Below are 25,950 nucleotides of genomic sequence, written 5' to 3'. Positions count from 1 at the left end.
TCTCCAACAAGTACTGCCGGGAGCCGATCGCCCCGAACGGCGTCTTCCCCCAGCGCGGCGGACAAGATGCTGGCGCAAGCACTCATCGCCACCCTGGCAGCCTCCACCGAACGCGATCGACTTCAAGCGCAACAGACGCGCGAGCGCGAACAGTTTGCAGGCGAGCGAGAGCGCTTCCAGGCGCAACAAAGGAGTGAAGACGACCGCATAAGACTGGAGACCAGACGCCTCCAGACAGAAGAGAACATTGAGAGAAGCCGCGCCGATGCACAGCACGCCGCCGCCAATGCACAGCACGCCGCCGCCAATGCACAGCGCGACGTCGCAAATGCCCAGCGCGACGCCGCCAACGCACAGCGCGACGCCGCCCAGGCCAGCGCCAATGCGCAGCGCGACGTCGCCAACGCCCAGCGCGAAGCAGCGCGCGACGCAGCCCATGCCCAGCGCGAGGCAGAGCGCGACCGGCTGCAGGCGGAGCTGATGGACAAACTGGTCGCCATGGCGACACCCCCTCACTCCACACGGAGCTCTCAGAGATCGTCAAGACATGGGTCTAGGACACATTCCCCTACCCGACGAAGCGACCCGGGACCCCGCCAACAGGAGGATCCTGTCCACGTCTCCGAACCCCCTCCCCAGCCGGTCCATACGAGACCCAGCAACCGGGAAGAACCGAACCACGCCGAGAGACTGAACAGAAGACTCCAGGTCCTAGCAGAGGAAGAGGAGGAGGAAGAGGAGGAATGTCAAGCCGATCAGGAGCAACGTACTCTGGCCCAGGAGGCCCAGTACAGCCCCGACCAGCAGCAACGTACTCTGGACCAGGAGGTCCAGTAGAGCCCAGAAGTCAGCCCCGAGGCCCTGCGCTACAAACCCCCGACTCAACTCACGGGTGAGTTTGACGCACCGCCAGCCCCGAGGGACAGCACCTGGGTACCCGACCTTCGGTACCCACCAAGTACCAGCCCAAGACGACACGCACGGGGAGACTCGCCTAGGAGGCCTCTTCCCCAACGCTCACCGATGTGTCAGTCATCCATGGCATCGTACCTTGGAGCACCGACGTTTCCAGACTTCACCCATGAGAACCGAGCACAGTACACGGAGCTACGGATGTGCTTAGAGACAATGATGGTTGATGTAGCTGATGAACGCCACAAGTATGCTACCCTATTGAAGCACCTCAAGGTGCCCCGAGCGCACAATATAGCGCTGGCCTATGCCAACTCTACTACCCCATACACAGCGGCTCTAGCAGCACTCGACCAACGGTATGGACGCGTATGGGACTACGTGATACAGGAGATAAGAGACATTGACCGTCTCCCCCCAGCCAGAGACAACAGAGCGCTAGATGACCTGTCTATCAAGGTACAGTCCCTGGTAGGGATGCTGGGGTCCCAAAAGGAAAAGGGTATCTACGAACTGTACGCTAACTCCAACGTGGAGAGGATATTAGAGAAGCTCCCTCCCGCCCGACAAGAGCGCTTCAGGCGGCAGAGAGACTACCGCGACCCCAACGGTCCAGAGGCATCCCTCCTAGACCTATCTGATTTCCTCGCCAGGGAGGTCAGTAGCCTACGACTCGACACGTTCGTATGGAGTGGACCAAGCCCAAGACTCGGACCTCGGGGACAAACGGATAACCGCCGGTTGGTGACCGTTATGCACCAAGCCGAATCAGTACCACACAAGAACCACAACACCCCCTCGACGAAAGAGGACCAGTGGAAGATTGAGTGCCAGTACTGTGAGGGAGAATATCGGCTGTATCAGTGCGAAGATTTCAAGAAGCTGACCACGGATGATGTGAGTCAGTGGGTCAAGGACCACCGCCGCTGCTTCCGCTGCGCGCGCAGCCACCTAGCAGCTGAGTGCCGCTTGAAAAAGAAGTGCAGCAGGTGCGGTGGCACCCACTTGGAGGTCCTGCATGACATCAACAGGCGTCAGCCAGGACAACAGAGTGGGCCCGTCGCGGTGATGTACCATGCCGAGGCGGTGGCACCAGTACCGAAGAGCCACCAGACCGCTCCCTACTGTACCTACTGTGACGGCGGACATTGGCTGGCACAGTGCGCCGAATATAAGACACTGAACCCCGTTCAAGTGGACCAGTGGCGTGAGGCGGCCCAGGCGGGCGCCGCTTACCACGCAGGGGCGGCCCAGGCGGGCGCCGCTTACCGCGCAGCACGGTGCGGAGCCCACCAGAAGGTCCAAGACAACCAACCAACAGGAGTGCTCCACATTGACCAGCATAGCGGGACCCCCCGTGTGCTCCTCAAAGTGGTCAGAGTGCTCCTGAGCTACGAGGACAAGGTCCTGGACACTTACGCCGTCCTGGACGATGGGTCTGAAAAGACTCTCCTCCTCGCTTCCGCAGCAGCCCAGTTGGGCCTGCGAGGTGTCAAAGATACAATGACCATACGCACCATCAGAAGGGACCAGAAGACCATAAAGGGTGAAAAGGTCTCCTTCAAGATAGCAGCGGTGGACCAGCCCGAGAAGCAGTATAGTATAACTAACGTCTTCACCAGCCACGACATAGGCCTGTCTCAGTACACCTACCCCATCCCACAGCTGATGGCTAAGTATGTGCACCTACGTCAACTACCTATACCGCTTATCGACGGCGCCACACCGACCCTGCTCATCGGCTCCGACCACGCGGACCTCATTCTCCCAATTGAGGCGGCCCACGTCGGACCCAAAGGATGCCCAGTCGCGGTTCAGACCCGACTGGGATGGACGCTCCAGGGCCCCCTCTACGGACTTGACAGTCAACCCACGTCCACACGCTGCCTACACACAGAGGCGAGCGACACCGGCCTCTCCCCCGTACAGCAGAGGCTATTGACATTAAGCGAGAGGCCCGTGAGAGAACCGTGGGCACCAGAGGGAGTTCGGAACTCCACCCCCCTCAGCTGCGCTCCAGACGTGGCTGACCTCGAACCCAGCACCCCAAGCGACTCCTTGACGGGGCGGCCGGGACCGGCCCCTCCTCAGACGGGGTACAGAGCAAACAAGAGAAACAGACGGAGGAGGAGAAAGCACAGCCAAGCACAGATCAAAGCAGTCTCAGGCCCGCTCCCTCCTAAGCCCCCCTTCATCCCGTCCAGTCGTCATGACCATAGACCAGTCACTACCCCGAGCTGCGTGGCCGGCCGGCCGCGTAAGCAAAGTGACCACTGGTGCCGACGGAAAGGTCAGAGTGGCAGAAGTGCTCGGCCAAGGGCGGACCTACAACCGACCCGTGGCGAGGCTGATAGAGTCGCCAAGGCTCCCCGACTCGCTTAATGACGACCATGACCCATGACTTTGTGAACTGACCGACCCCTCACAACAGACATTGAGTAGTGGACAGTGCGGTTAATCTGTCTCTGCTTAGCTAATTAGGTGGGACTAATTAGGGGGCGGCTGTTACAAAGGGTCAGATTAAACCGAATATATATATTTATTGCCTGAGATCCCATGTATAATATTTGTATATCGTTTGATATCCCTTGTATATTCTTTGTACATATACACGGAATATCCCTTTACCTGGTACAGGACAGACCATAATATTCGTTCTCCTATTGGAAGCGATCCCCTAGGCGCCAGTGACTTACCCCCTAGAGCTGACTTGAAAGCTACCGACATGACTTGTCTTAACATGCCCGCTTCTGCCCATGAATACGGCTACCGAAAGCAGAGCGGCACTATTTGTCCACCGTACGTATAAATATGACCAGCGAATACAGAACTTCCCTTTCAGTTCGCCTTCAGTTCAGTCTGGTTCAGTTACCAAGTAAAGCCTTACCCACTACGCAACGTGCGGTACAGCAGGGCTCGTATTGCCTCAAATAGAGTCGTGTTTATCCTAGTACGTTTGTTTAACGTATCGTTCGCTCCTTACTAGTAAAAGCCTTCATTACGAGTCAAAGACCACGTGAAGTGGGTAATTGTGTGTCTACATAGAGCACTTATTGCCGCGTGCTAATAGGATAGTAGTAACGTCAAGTTCAACCGTGGACCACCGCGCACCACGGAGGATTTACCCCGGTGATTGCAGAGCCTTTCCGGCAGGATTATTATTATTCTTCATTGCCTTGACTGTGGCTGCTGGAGCAGAGAACCGCCTACCCCGCTGCTACTGTGGGATCTACACATGCTCGTGAGGACATCATTCGAGCCCGTCTCTGTTGGAGCAGAGACTCCACGGCTTCCACCTTCGCTGCTGCACATTGAGAGTACAGAGGCTGCCTTTCTCCGCTGCTCCAGGGAGTAAGATCGCCTCCGTGGACCCATTGACTTTCATAGAGCATTGCCTCCCCCTGCTGGCTTACAACCGGTAGTACACCCCTTCCCAGAGTACAATAGAGAATTCCTAATATTCAGTATTGACTTGCCTACGCACATTCTTTGCCTTACAAGTGCATTCAAATGATAAATGTAATAATACCTTTTGATGTAATAAATATTCTAAACGAGTATTTGTGTGGAAACCGTGTTATTGTGGAGAAGTTCGCATCATATACCTGTGTACGGTATTGGCCAGTAATGTACATACACGGTAGTAGTTTAATGATACTAATACTTGATTAATACAGTCAGGGAATTGTACCCCTCAGTTACAATTTCAGTGCCGCTTGTGCATTTTCATTTCGTGTCCACATGGGGGCAGAGCTCGTCCTTTCTATAGTATAAAGGTCACAGCATCCTGTGTGTGACCAAGGCAGGAAGTAACTCAGAGACAAGAAGGAGCAGACAGTGAATTATATACTTACTACTTATACCTTACTCCAGTAATTAACACCCCTTGGTAAAGCGGAATAAGGTACGTCGAACACTAAAATGTATTATTATTATTATTATTATTGTTGTTGAAGAGGTCTATATTTATGTGTGGTAGACATGTAAAGTGGTGCACTGACTGATTAGGTTCCAATCAGTCGCACCTGCTGCCGAACAAGTAACGTTACTATTTATCATTAGTTTCCTTAAATGCCTTTATTATGGAAGACGAGTTCACCCTCCATATCATTAAATTCAAATGTTTGTTTGAACACGTTAGGTGCTTTGTTGTGAACAATATTGAACTGTGAACAATATAACTAATTGTGTATGTTTGTGTTTGACTGTCACAGTTTTCACGGTGCAAACGGAGCAAACGATGCAACCGTCACTACCTGTACAACTACGGTGCAACGACAACTACCAAAGAAAAGCTACAGTGATGCTATGCTAAAATGCAAAAGAAAAAGAAAAAAGAAATAAAAGCACCTGTACGAAACATAACCGCATCTTTATTTCACCACCAAGCCGGGGGGCAGTTACAACTACTTTTGATCCACTTTTTCTCCTTATTTTCTATTTTTCTCCCATCCCAATTTCGTGTATCCAATTCTCCCCTCCCCTGTCTTGAACGTTGCTCGACTATGCCCCCCACTGGTCGGTTGTAGACAGGATAGAAGCCTTGCATCACGGGTTCCCTCCGGCATACGAGGAGGCAGCCTGTCACATATTTTCACCTGCCAGCGCGGACTCTCATTGGCGAGGTGTAACGCATGGAGGCTCACACTACCCCCGCCATTTCCTGTCTCTGCTGTGCAGGCATCTCCCAACCGACCTGTAGGGGTCGCTGTCCACAACGTCCAATCCCCACCCATCGACTTCCACCCGCTGACTCTGCCAGATGAGCCAGTACGACGGCCGGCCCAAGCCGAAGGCAAATGCTGAGACTGGGATTCGATACCGGAGTCTCTTGCATTGGTGACAAGCGCAATCTCCGCTACGCCACCCAGCCGCCCGTAAGACTACTACTTGACCTTACTCCTAGAACCCACCTCACCCCTGCCCACTTTGACTACCTAGATGGCTTAGAGTAGACGACAGAGTACAGCAACTTGCAATGGGTCTGGTCTACAAGATATACCCATGTACATGTCAAAATACTTCCCAAAGGTCAGTGAATACCACGACCACAACACCAGAGGGAGCTCCACAAATCATGTTAAACCCAGATTCGGCTCAAACAAGGGACTAAACACGTTTCGTAATTATGCCACATCAATGTGGAACGCCCTACCCAAAGCTGTAAAGCAGGGGTCAGCAACCTTTTTGACATGGAGTGCCTGTTTGAAATATAGTTGTAACTAGTGTGCCTCAACAATATTCCATGCATCGTAAATTTGTTTCTCATAATCAGGTCTTTTTAATGATAATTTTTACATTATTACATCATTATTGTTATTGTTATTATTAACAATATTATTATGATGGTTGTATCAACCCTAAATCTGAGTGGGGGGGGGGAATGCAATGCAGACAAACAGCTGCATACAGTGCGACCATTTCACTCACATTTGCCCATTCATTTTTGGACACATCACACACCATCGGTGTGTGTACTGTACGTGTGCTGTTATAGCTCCACCTACAGGCCTAATGGAGAACACCAGGATGTGAATGGAGGGTGAATGTGAGGTATATTGTGTAAATACGTTTTGATTGATCGCAAGACTACACTGTAAAAAAATAAATAATAATAAGTTACCAGAACTTAAAAATATTGAGTTCAGTAACTGTGCATTAAGGTTTTCAGTTTTCAATCCATAATAAGTTAACAGAAAAAAAGTACACAACCACATTATTTCAACCTAATAAAACTATGTTTATTGTCATTGTTTTAAGAACACAAGTTGACTTGGTAATACTCACATTTTGAGTAAAAAAATGGCTTTTAACATGTGCAATGTTCAATGAAATAGAAAAATAAATAATAAAATGTGTTGATTAATCCCACTGGTCACAATGGTGACCATAATAATGTTTTTGTTATAAGGCTCTGCAAATGTTACTGAATGATGTAGCAATGTATTTCCAGCTCAATTGAAATAAACAAATAAAGGGTCTCAATTAAATATGTGGTAGTAAAAAGAACCTGTGGGAGGATTTCAACAAGATAAATGCGACAACAGTGCAAAATATTTCACTATTTTTCAAAAAAATATATATATATATTATTTATAAATGCTGCCCCCTGTGCCTATGCAAATGCCCCCGCATGCCTATGCAGGCACGCGTGCCTAGGGTTGCCTACCCCTGCTGTAAAGGAATGTGAATCACTACCCACTTTCAAAACCACTCTCAAAGAGCACCTACGGGAGACTGCAATTCGAAACTGGCCCCTGTAAATGTACAGTAAATGTCCTAACCCAATAATACATGAGACCCTCTTCTTGGGACCAAGTAAGGTTGTGTCGATATTCCAATGTACAGTTTTGCTTGTACAGTTGTACAGTTTCCCCCACTCCACCTACCCAACCCCACCGCCCACAAAACCCCCAATGTACGCCCCCCCCCCCCCCCACCCACCCAACCTCCTCCAATGTACAGTTTCTACGTCAAATGTATATACTCTCTTCTTTAGACTCTTTTTGTATCACAAACAGTACTGTATTTGTAAATCTGGTATGCCATAAATGTATAGATGTAGCAGTACTGTCTATCTGTATGTCGTGTATGTCATATATGTTATGATTAATTGAAAATGGGGGACCCTGATGTAAACAAGACGAAAGTCTTTCTCTGGTCTGCATCCCCTTAAAGGAACACTCCAACTTATTTTCCATCTAACCCCAGGGTCAGACAAGAAGATTGCTATCAATTTAATTTCTACGTTAGTTTTGGAGTTGTTGGAAAGTTGTATTTCTTCACTTTTGATGGAGCTAGGCTAACTGCTCCCTACTGCTTCCGGTCCTTGTGTTTTAAGCTAGGCCAGCATGCACCTGGACCTATCCCTGGGGCTACTGAGCACACGTAGCTGTTATTAAACTGATGACAATCTTCTTGTCTGACTCAGGGGGAGATAGCAAATAAGTTGGAGTGTTCCTTTAACAATTTTGTGTATTGAGCTGTACTGTATTGTACCCATTCTGCAATCTGTTAATAAAGTTTTCAATCAATCAGTCCTGAGAGCGGGTTTGATAAGCACCTACATTGAGGTCTAATAGTTAGGCACAGTAGGCGTATAACTGGTGATATCTACAGTACATATATCACTGTGCTCTTAGATGTATAACTGGTGATACCTACAGTACATATATCACTCTGCTCTTACAGTAACTGGTAATACCTACAGTACATATGTCACTCTGCTCTTACAGTAGCTGGTGATACCTACAGTACATAATATCACTCTGCTCTTACAGTAGCTGGTAATACCTACAGTACATACTGTATATCACTCTGCTCTTACAGTAGCTAGCTGGTGATACCTACAGTACTGTATATCACTCTGCTCTTACAGTACTGTATATCACTCTGCTCTTCCTGAATTTCCCCAAGGGGATCAATAAAGGAATATCTTATCAGTAGCTAGCTGGTGATACCTACAGTACATACTGTATATAGGTATCACCAGTAATACACCTACTGTAAGAGCAGAGTGATATATGTACTGTAGATATCACCAGTAATACACCTACTGTAAGAGCAGAGTGATATATGTACTGTAGATATCACCAGTAATACACCTACTGTAAGAGCAGAGTGATATATGTACTGTCTGTAGGTATCACCAGTAATACACCTACTGTAAGAGCAGAGTGATATATGTACTGTGTAGGTATCACCAGTAATTGGACTTGTCAGCAGCCTTCGACACAGTCGACCACACCATCCTCCTCGACCGTCTTCACTCCACCATATGTCTCTCCGACTCTGCACTCCACTGGTTCACCTCCTACCTCACAGACAGAACTGAGCGTGTCTCCATGGGAGGCGCTAATTCCCGGACACAGCACGTCAGCTGCGGCGTCCCCCAAGGTTCCGTCCTCGGCCCCATCCTCTTCACACTATACATGCTCCCCCTTGGTCGTGGTCAGCCGGCATGGGATATCCTTCCATTGCTATGCTGATGACACCCAACTCTACCTCAGGACTGCCCCACTCCCCTCTGCCCCCCTGCCGTCACCACCTTCATCACCTTCATCCACACTGACCACCTGCCTTGAGGAGATAAATGCGTGGATGACTCACAATTTCCTGCAACTAAACAGCTCCAAGACAGAAGCCATTCTAATCGGCACCCCACACCAAATCAAATCATCCCCAATAACCAGCATCACCTTTTCCAGCCAGAACCTCCCCCTCTCACCTGTAATCACTAACCTGGGTGTAAAAATGGACCCCCATCTGACCTTTGACTCCCACATTAAACACCTGTGCAAAATCTCATTCTTCCACCTCAGAAATATAGCCAGACTCCGTCCCACACTCACCCTGCCAGATACAGAAAAACCCGTTCACACCTTTGTCTCCTCAAAGCTTGCTCATCGGGATCCCTAGCAAGAGCATCCAGAAGCTCCAGTACATTCAGAATTGTGCTGATAGGATCCTGATGAGAGTCCGAAAATATGAACACATCACACCCATACTCCATTCCCTACACTGGCTCCCCGTCTCCTTTGATTGATTGATTGCAGAATGGGTACAGTACAGTACAACTCAATACACACAATTGTTAAGGGGATGCAGACCAGAGAAAGACTTTTGTCTTGTTTATATCAGGGTCCCCCATTTTCAATTCATAATGACATTTATGACATACACAACATATATATATATATATCATGACATTTATGACATACAAATTATACAGTACTGTTACATTTGTGACATACAAGATATGCAAATATACAGTACTGTTAAACAGATATCCTAACAGATAATATATACATACGAGGGGGAGGAAACTGTACATTAGGAGGGGGTGGGAGGGGGGGTTCGGATTTTTTTTTACGGCTGTGGGTAGGGCGTTCCACATTGATGTGGCATAATTGCTAAACGTGTTTAGTCCCTTGTTTGTGAAATTACCCCCCAGTACTTTGTGGAGACGAAGATGCGAGGCCCGTCTGTGGACCTGATGATACCAGTCTTCTCCTCAAACATATAAAATCACAGTTTTTCCCCTCTGGCAGGAGGCTGCGGTCCATCAGTGCCAAAACCTCACGCCACAAGAACAGTTTCCTCCCCTCTGCAGTGAGCCTCATCAACAAGGCTCGGGACCCTCACTGACACCCCCCCCCCCCCCACCCCCCCCCACCACTTTATTGTATTATCTGTCTGTTAATGTCTGTCCGCTCATTTGTATATCAGTACTGTATATTTGTATATCTTGTATGTCATAATGTCTTGATGAATTGAAAATGGGGGACCCTGATGTGTAACGTTCTGGGTTCTCTGGCTGTTGCCTGAGAACCATACCACCATTCTGACACTTGTCACTTGCTTCCCCCTGTCACTGATAGTCTGTGTTCTCTGATTCGTTGTCACTGTGGTGCGTGTGGAATGTGTGGAATGTGACCCTATGTAACCCCTGTCTTCCCTGTGTTTTATCGTCGGTTCTTCATTCTACATCCAGCATCGGTACACGGTGGTACCCTGGACTCGGACGTTCCCTGGCACCTGATCGTCCTGTTTTAGTTAGATTTATTATTTTGTGTGCCTTATCAGTAGACGCTCGGCGTCATTGTTTTCTATTTTGCTCTGGTGTACCGTTCCACCATTAAAGGAACCACTATTGAAGAGCAAATCTACTCTCTGCCTCCTTTCTTCCTCCACAACTGGTACCTGTCAAGAAGAAGTGATGGATTTCCTTTCCCACAACTTCTAGAAGGAAACCGCTCGGCGTCGCGGGCTCGCGGCACATCATCACCATGACAACCCGCGTTTTATTTTTTCCCTCTCTATATGGAAGAATTCTCCAGTGTTCCTGAGTAACCTATAGCTTAAAAATCCTTTAGCATTGACCACCATTGAAATCACCCCCCTCTCTCTCTCTCTCTCGTGTACACTTTCCCATATAAAAGAGCTTTATATTGTACTTCTTCAAGATCAAACACTGTGTCTCTAGATACGTTTTCTAACTTCTAGTAATTTGTCCATGTTGGTGACCCTCTATGGTTTATTGTGTATTATAAATGTTTTTTTTTGCTGCTAATATGTTTATGCTATTGCTTCTGTTTTGTTTTATTTGATTGATGTTGCTGCAGGGCAGAGGAGCCAGGACTAAATAATTTCACTATTTTGTGCTGTAAAGGTATAAATTGTGTGATTAATAAAGACCTGAATCTGAATTGGTCTGTTTGCTCTTATTGTTAATCTAGTACAGGTTTGATGAGCAGTTTTTGATCAAAACTCAATACTGTCTGCCATGTGTTTTCAAAAGCGCTTATGTGCCAGTTATACTATTTCTGTACCGGACACTGACATTTTCGAGGTTTCGTGAATGTATCATCAGTTTTTGACAGCTGAAGGCGAATCGGAAGCTCTGAATCGGATGTCAACTTCAGCTTCGTACAGCTCAGAGCCCAATTAAAGGGCTCTGGTACAGCTCTGGTACAGGCTCAGCCCTGTCACCGCAAGTCTGCATGTCATAGGAAGTGGAAATCCTTTACCCATATAACATCTAACTTTCACTATCCCCGACCAGGGGCGTATCTAGATTTGGCCGGTTTTGGCCGGTTTGTGGGCGAAAATGGGTGGATTTTGTAACTATTTTTTTTAAAACTTTATTTCGGTTTTAGGGTTAGGTTAGGGTTATGTTATTTAATTATTTGGGGGAGCCAGCCCCCCAAACTCCTGAAATGCATAGAAATCTATGAAATAAATAAAACAATCTGACATTTATATTAAAAAGAGCTAGCCCCCCAAACCCCTAAAATACATAGAAATCTATGCATTTTGGAACAGTTACTTAAAGTTTAAAGTGCTTTACTTGCATTGAACATTGCATTGAACATTGAACATTGAGGAGACATCATTAGAAAGCACAATGTATGTTTCCATAGTTACACATGCAGATTACACACAATTGTACATCTCCGCTGAACCAAATGATCACACAGCTATAAACTCCATTTCCGCCTGTCTCTTAGCAATAAACAAATGGATGACGAACAACTTCCTAAAATTAAATGAGGGCAAAACTGAAATCCTACTAGTCGGTCCTATAACAAAAAGAGAAATGTTACAGAGCAATATGGGGCAACTTACTCCTTGGATCAAACCCGAAGTTACAAGTAAATAACCTACACTGGCTTCCGGTAACATTTAGAATTGATTTCAAGGTCCTCCTCCTTATATACAAAGTATAAACATTGCGATCATCTACTATTGAAGGTTCCAAGCCACAGTCTAAAGAAAATCGGGGATGCAGCCTTTGCTAACTATGCACCAAAGTTATGGAACACACTACCTATGGACATTAGGGAAGCTAGATCTCTTAATATTTTCAGAAATAAGCTAAAAACGTACCTCTTCACCATAGCCTTCTAATACACCCCGCTGTTGATTGTACTGTAGCACTATTTTACTCTGGCCATTCTATTGCATCATTTTACTATCTATTCTACTATTCTATTATTGCACTGTATTATTGGTGTGCAAACCAGTCAACTTACAAAAAAGAGCCTGTTGGAGGATTTCAACAAGATAAATGCAACAACATTGCAAAATATTTCACTATAATATTTCAAAGTGAAGTAAAAAATATTATAATAATTATTTGATCATGTTAAATGATCATTTGATCATGTTAAAAAAGGGGGAATAAAAAACATTTGTAAAAAAAAAAAAAATTTAATCAGTGGGGCACAGATGATCATCAGTAGGGCACGTGCCCTACTGATAGTGGTCTAAATACGCCGATGTCCCCGACGCGGGCAACCCCCATTCCCTTGCTTTGTCTGAACACATCCACATTTTGTTCAGTGTTACAGATACAGCGTAGAACTTGGTAATTGCCGCAAGTAACCAGGGAACGTTAGTTTGTAGGCTACACGGTCCGTGTACGTTTTGATAGTTCGTTTTTCGTTTCAAAAGGAAATACGAAAAACGAGGTGTTTCCTATTTCCGTTTGAAACCAAAATCGAAAAAACGGGGAAAAACTGAAATACGGAGCTGTTTTTCGTATTTTGGTGTCAGAATCAAATGAAAAAAAGGAGTAAATAATGGGCCGTGTACGTTTTGATAGTTCGTTTTTCGTTTTTGATGAAGAATGGAGAACGGAACCACGTGACAAGTACATTTTTCAATGTAAAAGCCATTCACGATCTAACGTTAACGAATATGTATAACGTTATGAATAAATACACATGCATACAGATCTATACCAGGGTAACGTTATATACATACATTTTTTGTTTTGTGCATTTCATTTAGACATGATATTTTATGTGAAGTAATAGCCTAATAATATGGAAATAGCCTGTGTGGTCTGTCCCAAATAGTGTTGTTGTCTAAACGCACGTTATACAGATATCCTAGTTCAGTGCAGTGGTCGGCAATAGGCGGCTCGCAGGCCGAAATAGGTCCGCCAGCAATAATATCTGCCGGTCAGATTATTTTGAGAATATGATTTGTGATGAAGACTCGCTTTATTGTATCGGAATCGGGAGACTTAGGTAAAGTTAGAAAGATATTCACAGATTCGAATTTCCGCAGTCAATAATTCTTAAGCAAAATGTTTTTAAAACACAAAGGACACCTCTTTCCTATCGTAGTAAGGTAGACAATGAGCTACAACCTTACTTTCATCTAAACGAGGCGAGCCGGCCTCGGAGCTGTACATTTAATAATAATAATATTGATCTATATGTGCAGACAAAGCTTTCCAAAAGCTCAAACAGTGAACTCCAAGCCCACGTGGTTGAACTAAAAATTCAAAGAAACAGACTAAGAAATGATGTAAACACCATGATCAGAACCGCAAAAAGAAATTTCATCAACGACAAAACTGAGGAAAACAAAAACAAACCCTGCGAACTTTGGAAATTACTCAATAATCAACTAGGCTGCAGTAAAAAACTTAAAACCAGATTCTCAAACATAAACATAAAGACGGACAACACGCTCATCACAGACAAGCTGGATGTAGCCAATTACTTAAACATCTTCTTCACAAACATAGCCACAACACTGGTAAACAAACTACCCTCCCACTCAGGGCATTATGGGGTAGAACACATAGTAGCATACTACAAAAACCTAGGGGTCCACAAAGACGACTTCAAACTTGAAATGGTAACAACCGATGAGGTACTCAAAAAATTGAGCGCCCTCCAACCTAACAAGGCCACTGGCCATGACAACATCCCCTCCAAATTCCTCAGAGACGCAGCAGCCGCCATCACCCCAGTCATCACACACATAATAAACCTCTCTATAAAACAGGGGCACGTCCCCAAGGACTTCAAAATTGCGAGAGTGACCCCTCTGCACAAAAAGGGCAGCAAATTAGACCCAGGCAACTACCGCCCTGTTTCTATTCTTACCTCCACCTCGAAAGTCATGGAGAAAATAGTCTACGAACAGGTCGAAAAGTACCTGGCAGAAAAAAATCTAATCTACGAATTCCAATCTGGCTTCAGAACGTCCCACTCCACTGACACATGCCTCCTCTATTTGAACGACCACATCAAACAAGAGGTGGATGCGGGCAAATACTGCGGCATGGTCATGCTGGACCTACAAAAGGCCTTCGACACTGTCAATCACTCCATTCTAATGGACAAGCTAAAAGCAATTGGTTTTGATAGCTTATCAGTGAGCTGGATGCAATCAGTACTGTATATTTGAATACCGTTTATGTCACAAATGTATCAGTACTAAATACCTATATGTCCCTATGCCATAAATGTCATGTATGTTGTGTATGTCATAAATGTCTATATGAATTGAAAATGGGGGACCCTGATGGAAACAATGAATGAATGAATGAATGAAAACTTTATTTAACAGATTGCAGAATGGGTACAATACAGTACGGCTCAATACATACAATTGTTAAGGGGATGCAGACCTGAGAAAGACGTTTGTCTTGTTTCCATCAGGGTCCCCCATTTTCATTTCATATAGACATTTATGACATACACAACATACATGACATTTATGGCATAGGGTCATATAGGTATTTAGTACTGATACATTTGTGACATAAGCGGTATTCAAATATACAGTACTGTTACCCCTAGATCCTGACAGAGTATATACATATGATGGGGAGGGGACTGTACATTAGGAGGGGGTGGGTGGGTGGGAGGGAAATATACATACGGCGGGGAGGGAATATATACATGCGGTGGGGAGGAGACTGTCTATTAGGAGGTGGTGGGGGTTTTGGGCATTTACGGTGGCCAGTTTCGAATTGCAGCCTCCCGTAGGTGCTCTTTAAGAGCGGTTTTGAATGTGGGCAGGGATTCACATTCCTTTACAGCTTTGGGTAGGGCGTTCCACATTGTTGTGGCATAATTGCGAAACGTGTTTAGTCCCTTGTTTGAGCCGAATCTGGGTTTAACATGATTTGTTGAGCTTCCTCTGGTGTAGTGGTTGTGGTATTCACTGACCTTTGGGAAGTATTTTGACATGTACATGGGCACCCCGGTCGTATAGTGTATCTTGAAGACCAGGCCCATTGCAAGTTGCTGTACTCTGTCGTCTACTCTAAGCCATCCTAGGTTGTCAAAGTGGGCAGGGGTGAGGTGGGTTCTGGGGTTCAGGTCAAGTAGTAGTCTGACCAGTTTGTTTTGTGATGTTTGTAATTTTGTTTTAAGCGCCTTTGAGGTGCTTTGGTACCATGAGGTGCACGCATAGTCATAGTACCCTTGAATGAGTGCTCCTGCCAGAGTCTTCAGGGTATTCTTGTTTACCAGAGAGGAGATCCGGTACAAGAATCTAGTTCGTTGGTTGACTTTTTTTTATTACATTGGATGCCATTTTGTCACAGGAAAGATTTGCCTCTAGGATGGAACCCAGGTAGGTAATTTCGTCTTTCCTTGTGACAATATTGTCACCCACTGTAACTGAGACTAACGTCCTTCTCAGGTCTGCATCCCCTTAACAATTGTATGTATTGAGCCGTACTGTATTGTACCCATTCTGCAATCTGTTAAATAAAGTTTTCGTTCATTCATTCATTCATTCAGTTGGCCTTGGGGCAAGTGCGCAAGTAACTTCACTGTCATACAGTGTATAGTGTCACCAAAATCACTGCACACATCATCAATGGTATCCTATTGGTTATACTACAACACTTAGATTTGAAAAAATGCTTTTTCATAACTCTGGGGATTTTGTATTGGAAAAAAACATTTATATCTTGAATGGATGAATGAATGAAAACTTTATTTAACAGATTGCAGAATGGGTACAATACAGTACGGCTCAATACATACAATTGTTAAGGGGATGCAGAGAAAGACGTTAGTCTTGTTTCCATCAGGGTCCCCCATTTTCAATTCATATAGACATTTATGACATACACAACATACATGACATTTAGTGTCCTGAGGTGTCCTTTGTGTTTTAAAAACATTTCGCTTAAGAATTATTGACCGCGGAAATTCGAATGTGTGAATATCTTTCTAACTTTACCTAAGTCTCCCGATTCCGATACAATAAAGCGAGTCTTCATCACAAATCATATTCTCAAAATAATCTGACCGGCAGATATTATTGCTGGCGGACCTATTTCGGCCTGCGAGCCGCCTATTGCCGACCACTGCACTGAACTAGCATATCTGTATAACGTGCGTTTAGACGTTAACACTATTTGGGACTAGGGTGACCAGATACAAAAAGTCCAAAAGCAGGACAACAGTAAGATTTTGGTGGGACAAAGTGGGACAGATAGATAATGTAATTTTTTTTATTATAATAACTCGTCTTCACCGAATAGATAAAGGTTAAATCTAAATAAATACAAATTAAATACAGAATTATATCTCTCCACATTCATCTTGGCACTGGCAGCCGGCTTGTTACCACCTAACATCTGTTTTAAATATTCAAACTTTAGGAATGTCTTGTGTTCGATTTTTTTTTTTTGCTTCAAAAAGAGGGACATCCTCTCAATATGTGGGACGCGGTCTCAAATGGTGGGACAGTACAACCAAAAGGGGGACACCTGGTCACCCTATTTGGGACAGACCACAGCTATTTCCATATTATTAGGCTATTACTTCACACAATATCATGTCTAAATGAAATGCACAAAACAAAAAATGTATGTATATAACGTTACCCTGGTATAGATCTGTATGCATGTGTATTTATTCATAACGTTATACATATTCGTTAACGTTAGATCGTGAATGGCTTTTACATTGAAAAATGTACTTGTCACGTGGTTCCGTTCTCCATTCTTCATCAAAAACGAAAAACGAACTATCAACGAACTATCAAAACGTACACGGACCCTGTGTGCCATGTGTTTCAGTATGTGGCGTAAAAAAAACCATAGAATCATCTACACAATGATTTAAATAGTTGTACAAATGTCTTTCAGTTCAAGAAAATGTATAAAGAAAGAACATTTCGACTGTATGAAGTTGAGGGTAATAGCTTTCCCTATGACTTTATTGTTATTATTATTATATTTTTATTTTGTTCTCATGTTATTGTAAGCATTGCTTGTTAAATATTCGTAATTGACAGACCAATATTGTTTATTTGTTGAGTAAGGGGCAGGCAAAAGATTCGATTAGTCCTGCTCCTTTTCGCTAATGGAATGGGGAGCAAATTGAGAGGTGTTTTTTTTATTATGAAATTATGCTGTTGGGCTTTTATTTTTTATTTTTTTTAGCTGTGCATTATGAACGGAACAAAAAAAATGAAATGAAATATTATATTATCGCCGACAGGGGGCGCATTCTATTTGGACGTGAGAGCGAGGAGCTGCTGGCTGGCTGGCTGGCTGGCGGACAGTGGACAGTGGCCACTGACGACTTGCAGTGGTGAAGACGTAAGAGAGTAGTCTTCATCCATATTTTTGCTAAACTGGATTATAGGTGGAAAGGACTGGACGATTGGTATCATACTCCCCGGGGGCGTCTATGCGACCAAGTAACGCGTGTACCGGTTGGAAATCCAAGGACATTTTCCAGTCTACTTTGGCCATTCCTCGATTGAGGAAACCCAACCGCCTGGTTCCTAAATGCTACCATGATCCATGCTGTAGTTTCATTTTGTAAACAAGAGCAGCGATGTTTGTGTACATGATCTAACCGGCTGACGATGATTCTCCACAGATCTGTCCTACACGCAGTCCTTCCTTTACCGAAGGGCGACGTAAAGGAAATTGACAATTGACTGTGGATAAAACAATAGAAATGGCTCAATTTTCGGCTCGCATTGATTGCCGTTTGTTTTTGACCCACGGCAGCCCTCATAAAAGAAGCTACAGGCGCCAGTGACTCAAAACACAGAGAACTGCCGATGAACTTTGGTTTTTGGTGAGTGGTGGAGTCTTTCGCTATCGCCTCAACCCACGGTGCATGCACGACCTGCCAGGTATGTCATGACATGAGCATTTGCAAGCCATCAATTTGTGATTACCATGCTGCATGTTGATAGGTAACTAACTGACTTGATGTAAAGGCTGGGTTTACTCACTCTAGGTCACTTTTGATCTTTTGACCAAAATATGCTTGATTTTTGTGTGTCATTATGTTGTAATGAGTCTGAAACCTATTATCCACAGTGCTGTATTGTTGCCAGTCCTAATCACGTTTTGGTTTGAACTTTTTATGTTCTTCAGGTTTACGTTTGCATGGCATTAATCACTCAGTGAGAGACCATGTTGTTGGCCTAGGCTACATTAGATCAGTACAGTCGACTGGCCTTGTGTACTGTGATGCCACATTGGCCTTTGACCCCATTCCACTAGGCCTACTTGGCAAAACTGCTTGTGTCCCATGTAGCCTAATAACTATTGAAGGACACTGATCATTGCAGCACTGTTGGTGTCATTACACTGTAGCTAACAACACAAACATAGTTATTGAATAGCTTTTATGAGTGATACTCAAGAGTGCATTATTAACCCAGATTAAAATAACATTGATGAAGAATATAATTGTTTACACTACACATGTATGGGGAAGTGGGAGTTTGCAGGAGCTACAGTATCGGAGAGCCACCCAGTAGGCTCCAACCATATAGTCTTGCAGCCTTTACAGGTCCCCCACTAATCCGCTTGGTCTGTGGTCATTTTTGAAGGAGGTGAGAGGGTGCTGTTTGTGCATTTTGCCTCCTCCACAGATGAAAGGTTGGTTAACCTCCTGGCTTCCACCACACCCCCCAATTATGTTTGATTCAGTGGGTCTTCAGAACTGAGATGCGCTCCACTCTCCTGCCAAGCCTGGGCGGCTCACTCTGGCAGCGCTGAGTGGAGGCTGTAAGCGGCTGCTGCTGCCCGGACGATGTGCTCCGTTCTGATGAAAGGAACCGATGCAGGGGTGCTTCTCCGTCGTCAATCATGACCGTGTTCATGAAGTGTCTTAGAATAGGAGCTCTGGTCTGAGACCAGTTCACATTAGGGCATACTGAGGTTTAAGGCTGCGTGGTCCTCCTGTGATCTGATGATGATGAGAGATCTGATCGGTATTCCTATTCTGAGCACCTGGCCTCCAATTATGCTTTGTTTTGACAAAGGGAGAACGAGAAAAGATTGGTTCCAGAGATAAGTTCTGGCCGACTTGCCATCCCTAAAGGATATTGTATCCCAAGTGTTTTAGCGTCTCGTGTGTACAACATGTAGAAACTTGCCTTGCACTCCTTAGATGGCATAACAGTTGTAGTGTAGGCATTGTAGAACACACTGGACATGTTGCATTCAACAGTGATTTCATTGTCTTTAGGCTACTTTGCTGCACTTAAACGCCAGGCCATCTAAATCAAACTCGGCGCGATGAGGCTGTTGGCAAGAACAGACTTGATGATTCCATTCTTTCTTTTTGAATTGAGTTAGTGGGTACTGTGTTACTGTTCCCAAAAGTAGGCCTGGGTCTGACTACACATTATTAGGTTCTGAAACAATCTGTGACAATAGCCTATTCACCGGGTTCCTGATAGATCTGATATATGCTTGCAAGGTATTGTTGAGTAATGATAACAGAAACAGGCATTCCTGCTTCATAATGTGCGTGTCAGGAAAGAGAGAGAGGTATGTGACGTGTGTGTGTGTGACGTGTGTGACGTGTGTGTGTGTGTGTGTGTGTGTGTGTGTGTGTGTGTGTGTGTGTGTGTGTGTGTGTGTGTGTGTGTGTGACATAACAAAGGCCATGAGCCGGATTTCTACCCAGGGTGTTGCACCTGGATTCCCTGATATTAGTGTTATGCTTTTTTGTGGAAAGGAGGCCGATTGACCCCCAGGATATTCTCTTACTCTGTTCCTGTCTGTGCCAAGAGGAAATACACCATGAAACGCTTGACTTGGATTATTATTGTATGTTCTTCAACAATTAATGGCTGATGTTTAAGGGCAAGCGACTTGCAGTGAATATGGATTGATTATATCCATCAAGTACCCTGACCTATTATTATTACTACGTGAGAGGGTGAAATAGTTTGATAACTAAGCGACACAGTTGCAACAAGAGCCACAGGTCACACAGGCCACATCCTGCTCTAGTTCTGTCTTCCTCTTCCTTTTCTGCTGTTCTTCTTCTTCTACCGTCTTCTTTTTCTTCTTTTCTTTCTTTTGATTTACCTCTACAAGTCCATGATGCGTTATTTCTTTTCGTAGCCGCATTTTGCGCAGACGCTCTCTGATTGGCCACTGACTGACGCTCTCTGATTGGCCACTGACATGTGCGCCCAATCGCGTGACGAGCTGTGTCTTTTGCCCATTTCCGGGTCTAACAGCCTGCAAACTACCTAACGCCTAGTTTATCACTGGTTAAGCTTAGGCGACTCTTTCGAAGTTGGTTAAGGTTAGAGTTTGGAATCAGGGCTGGTGTTCTATCGCCCTGCTCTAAGACAAACTCTAACCTTAACCAACTTTGAAAGAGTGCCTAAGCTTAACCGGTGTAGAAACAGGCGTCACACGATTGGGCGCACATGTCACATGAAGTGGTCAATCAGAGAGCGTCTCCGCAAAATGCGTCTACGAAAAAAAAAAATAATGCCTCCATGATCAGTCAGCCACCATTATCGCCTGACTGTTGCGAGGATCCACAGTGATCTCACTCATTTGCTTTCATTTTTAAAAGAAAATGTGTATAGCTTACATCTAACACATAGCCAATACTGTGGCGATTATGGGTGAGATTAATTGTGAGATGGGGGGAAAAAACGATCTCTTCAAGCGAGGACAGCCATGACCATAATGCATTTACATGTTCTTTTTTTATCACATGAGGAAGTATTTAGAGTATTAACCCTTTCACTACCACACTACCAAAGGGTTAACTCCTTCCCCACGACAATACAGAAGGTTAACCCTTTCACTGCAACAATACAGAAGGTTAACCCTTTCACTGCCACACGTCAAATGGTTAACCCTTTCACAACCACACTACAGAAGGTTAACCCTTTCACTACCACACTACAGACTGTTAGGGTTAACCTTCTGTAGTGTGGTTGTGAAAGGGTTAGAGACTAGAAAGACAGCGGAGAGGTGGTTGAAACCCGAGAGCTGCGTCACTCAGGTGTCCGACAGGCTAATGTAGCAGAGATGGAAAAGCAGGCCCATGGATCACCGCATTGAAAGAGAAAACACGATAAGGGTAATGGGGCGACCGTGGCTCAGGAGGCAGAGCGGTCATCTGGTAACCGGAAGGTTCCCGGTTAGATTCCGGCTCCTCCCGGCCGTGTGTCGAAGTGTCCTTGACACTAACTCCTAACTGCTCCCGATGAGCAGGTTGGCACGTTGCATGGCTGCCTCCGCCATCGGTGTGTGAATGTGAAGCATAAGTTGCAAAGAGCTTTAGATAAAAGCGCCATATGAATGCAGTCCATTTGATTAATCAGCTCATGGGCCTGTAAGTTACATTTTCAAACATGACAGGCATGGTTTAGGCCTAAGCCATAAAGTACATAAAGGACACCATATAAAGGTAAAGGTAAACTTAAAAAGTATAATAATACCCAACTGTAACATGCTATGCTTATATTTTGTTAATGTATACCCATCAGGTTGATTACCATTGGTTACATCCGGTTGGTTACCATTGGTTATGGTTACATCAGGTTGGTTACATCAGGCTGGTTACCGTTGGTTACATCAGGTTGGTTACCGTTGGTTACATCAGGTTGATTACCGTTGGTTACATCCGGTTGGTTACCATTGGTATATGGTTACATCAGGTTGGTTACACCAGGTTGGTTACCGTTGGTTACATCCGGTTGGTTACCATTGGTATATGGTTACATCAGGTTGGTTACACCAGGTTGGTTACCGTTGGTTACATCCGGTTGGTTACCATTGGTTATGGTTACATCAGGTTGGTTACACCAGGTTGGTTACCGTTGGTTACATCAGGTTGGATACCGACGCCGTAGCCAAAATCCACCTATTACTCCCTCTAACGCTGAACAGATGGTCATACCAGCCGAGCTCCCAACAACGTTTCAACGGTCAGGAAAAAATGCTACAGAATAATGTAGAATCTGCATATCTATGAGTGAAAGCAGATTGGGCCGACCAATTCATAGAAATTTGATAAAAATTGTAATATGGCCGAGTCATTTTTTATAAAGGTGATGTGTCTGAATATTCTAAATGAAGTATTGTGGTGCTGCAGAGATTCCCTGGCCTACACATCGTATTGTATTCTACACACCTGACAAACCTGGCCTACACGTCGTATTCTACACACCTGACAAACCTGGCCTACACGTCGTATTCTACACACCTGACAAACCATCTTTGTTTGGTACAGACCCTCGCAAGCATCATATCATCAATGGAAATTAAAATAATGACGCAAAATGAAGCCATTCCATCTATTATCACCATTTCTTACCGCAATTGCAGTATCTGTCAAAAGAATCGGAACGATTATTTTCCCCATATTTTTAAAGCAGCTTGCATGTACAACAGTGCTGTATATACCACATGTATACATTTATTTACTGTATATATATATATATATATTTATCCAAATCTGTCTGAATATGCATATAATCCTTCTATATACTTCACCTGCATATAACCCACAACTCTGTATGGTAGCATGTACAATAATGCTGCATACCGTATATATATATTTATTCTCATCGTTTATCTATCCACATAGACATAATCCTTTTACATATCTGTAGATACCAAGATATTTATATCTGTACATATCCCTTACTAATACCTACTATTACTAGTTACACTGCTGGCCAGTATGACTACTACTAGGGTTAAAAAAAAAAAAAAAAAAACCCAGGGCTTTTTTTGCCCCCCTTAATTGATTTTCGGGGGCTTTTTTTTGTATTTCGGGGGCACAGAATTTGTATGATAAATTAACATAAAGATTATAAAACATTGTTGACACTGTTTTTTTTACAGTCTTCGTCCCTATGTTTGATAACGTAATGTTAATGTCTCCATATATAGGGCTCTACGCTAACCTTTTCCTAAATAAACTTTTTATAAATAAAATCAAAATAAAAATTTAGGAGCACACAAAGAAATTTAGGAGCACAGTGAAAATTGTTCAAGTAACACAGTTTATTAACAAACTATTTATTACATGCATATTATACTGTGCGTGTGCATACTAAGAGCTAAACATCTGTGCAAATAGCACATACCACCAAAATCACAAATTGGCCCATGCCTACTAGACGCAAAGGATATCGGTTGTCAAGCTGCTTTTGTATGTTGTAGTCTTGTCACGATACCAACATTTAGACTTTGATACAGATAGGAAAGGCAATGGAATATATTATTAGATGACAGAACATGGACAATTCTTTATACAATTATTTAATTAATTATAATTAAAACGCTATAATAGTTAATTAATAGTTAATACAATTATTCTGTTACAGCTACAACTGAGCTATAATTTATACGTATAGCTACTGTCCATCAATGTCTTCCTTTTGAATGAAATAGGTTCAGGAGAGAGAGATGTAGAGAGGGAGAGGGAGAGAGAGCAAGACACACACAGATAGACACAGATATTCTCAGCCCCCCCTTTCCTTGATTGATTGATTGTAGTGATGCACCGATGTGAAATTCAGAAATTTCAGAAATGACTGATATTTTGAAACTATTTAAGGCCAAAACATGTAAAAAGATTTTTATTTTTTTGTTTTTGTTTTAATATCGGCCCTATCTTGATATCGGACCGATACCGATGTGTAAAAAAACGGCCATATCGGCCGATATATCGTGCATCACTAATTGCTTGATTGATTGAAAACTTTATTAACAGATTGCAGAATGGGTACAGTAACAGTACAGCTCAATACATACAATTGTTAAGGGGATGCAGACCAGAGAAAGACTTTCGTCTTGTTTACATCAGGGTCCCCCATTTTCATTTCATCATAACATATATGACACACACGACATACAGATAGACAGTACTGCTACATCTATACATTTATGACATACCAGATTTGCAAATACAGTACTGTTTGTGATACAAAAAGTGTCCAGAAAAAAGTGTATATACATTCCTTTACAGCTTTGGGTAGGGCGTTCCACATTGATGTGGCATAATTGCGAAACGTGTTTAGTCCCTTGTTTGAGCCGAATCTGGGTTGAGCATGATTTGTGGAGCTCCCTCTGGTGTTGTGATCGTAGTATTCACTGACCTTTGGGAAGTATTTTGACATGTACATGGGTACCTTGGTCGTGTAGTGTATCTTGTAGACTAGGCCCATTGCAAGTAGCTGTACTCTGTCGTCTACTCTAAGCCATCCTAGGTTGTCAAAGTGGGCAGGGGTGAGGTGGGTTCTAGGAGTCAGGTCAAGCAGTAGTCTGACTAGTTTGTTTTGAGATGTTTGTAATTTGGTTTTTAGTGCCTTTGAGGTGCTTTGGTACCATGAGGTGCAAGCATAGTCGTAGTACCCTTGAATGAGTGCTCCTGCCAGAGTCTTCAGGGTATTCTTGTTTACCAGAGAGGAGATCCGGTACAAGAATCGAGTTGTAACTGAGAAGCCGTCGGTCTTGCTGAGTTTGTTATTTGAACCGAAGAGAATGGACTCTGTTTTGACCATGTGTAATGATAGTTTGTTATCGGCGAGCCATATGCAGATTTTGCCTAGTTCCGAGCTGAGGGTTTTTTCAACCTGGCTGTAACTTGTTCTTGTCAGAGACAAGGAAAACTCCTCTGAGCGTTCCCAGTGATGGCTTACTATGTGTGTGTGTGCAAACGGGAACGGGACACACATATGTGCAATAGCACACACCACCAAAGTCACTGGCTGGCCCACAGTGTGCATGTATGTGCGTGTGCTGACTTTGCTAACGTTATCCGCCTCCGTAACATTAGCTGCCTCGCCGGATTCCTCTTTCTCCTCGTCTCTCTTTTGCTTAAAATAAAAATGAATGAGCTTCATGGCTGGCTGAATCTTTAGCGTTGTCTGATTCTGAATGTATAACTTGGTGACTGTTCCAGCGCGTACTGTGTTTATCGTTTCATTTCTCTCGTGAAACCAGCCGCATCACCGCAGGAAACTCTACTGTGATTGGAAGTTTATGCGGCTTGTGGAATGTGGGACTTGTAGTTTCTGAACTATTAACGTAAGGTTATGAATATAACCAAGTTCTATGAATACTGGTGACGCTCAGCGTCATCTGCACTAACCTCACTTCGTGCATATGCACTGAATAAAAATCCACAATGTACCTTTACATACCAACATTCGTCTGGCCACACCCCTATCCGCTACCTTCATAAGCAGGTGTGTGGCCACACACTCGCCTCCTTCCCAATCTTTCACCACAAGGCGAGATCAAAGGCCACAGTGGCGTCCCGACGCTGAGCGTCACCAGTATTCATAGAACTTGGTTATATTCATAACCTTACGTTCTATATCATACTGGCTGCCGCTCAGCGTCATCTGCACTACGGGAGCTGAGCGGGAGCCTGAAGCTCGACAAATGTACCCCACTGAGGCCCCCCACAACCATCAGAACCGGGGAGGACCGAGCCCCCCCGACCCTCCCTAATGGAGGAT

General features: G+C 44.3%; 1 protein-coding gene across 4 annotated transcripts in view; it reads left to right on the top strand.

Annotated features, from left to right (window-relative positions):
- Window positions 1-17,822: 17,822 nt before the first annotated feature.
- Window positions 17,823-25,950, top strand: part of LOC311235855 (membrane-associated phosphatidylinositol transfer protein 2-like) — a gene marked incomplete at its 3' end in the record, with an annotated part of 204,263 nt that continues 196,135 nt past the window's right edge. For all 4 annotated transcript variants that reach the window (XM_084323363.1, XM_084323361.1, XM_084323362.1 and 1 more), the window contains exon 1: window positions 17,823-18,333. The remainder of the gene's footprint in view (window positions 18,334-25,950) is intronic.

Source organism: Notolepis coatsorum, assembly GCF_963971535.1.
Source record: "Notolepis coatsorum genome assembly, chromosome: 10".
Classification (NCBI taxonomy): Eukaryota; Metazoa; Chordata; class Actinopteri; order Aulopiformes; family Paralepididae; genus Notolepis; species Notolepis coatsorum.
Note: the sequence above shows the minus strand (reverse complement) of the source record. Positions and strands in the feature narration are given on the sequence as shown.